The following is a 307-nucleotide window of genomic DNA, read 5'->3' as shown; positions in this document are numbered from 1 at the left end:
CCCCCACCCGCGCCGGACCCCGGCGTCCTCGCCCTCCTCCTCCGCCCCGGCCGAGCCCCGTGCGAATGCGCCAGGATGGAGACATCTCGGCGCGGGAGGAGATGACGCAAAACCCAGCGCTCCCCCCCGCAAAAAAGTGTTTCTCCAGGACGAAGATGGCGGCAACTTAGCCGGGGACTGAAGATGACTGTGGCTCTCCGGAGGCCCAGCCCCGGCAATTCGGCCCCGAGGTCCGGGGGAGGCGGCGTCAGCAGTCGGAGCCCGGCGGCGGCTGCGCCCGCGGGCAGACCTGCGGCGGCGGCGGCGG

The sequence above is a fragment of the Lipotes vexillifer genome, unplaced genomic scaffold (assembly GCF_000442215.2).
Source record: "Lipotes vexillifer unplaced genomic scaffold, Lipotes_vexillifer_v1.1 scaffold243, whole genome shotgun sequence".
NCBI classification, from domain to species: domain Eukaryota; kingdom Metazoa; phylum Chordata; class Mammalia; order Artiodactyla; family Lipotidae; genus Lipotes; species Lipotes vexillifer.
The sequence above is the reverse complement of the archived record's forward strand: the minus strand, read 5'-3'. Positions refer to the sequence as shown.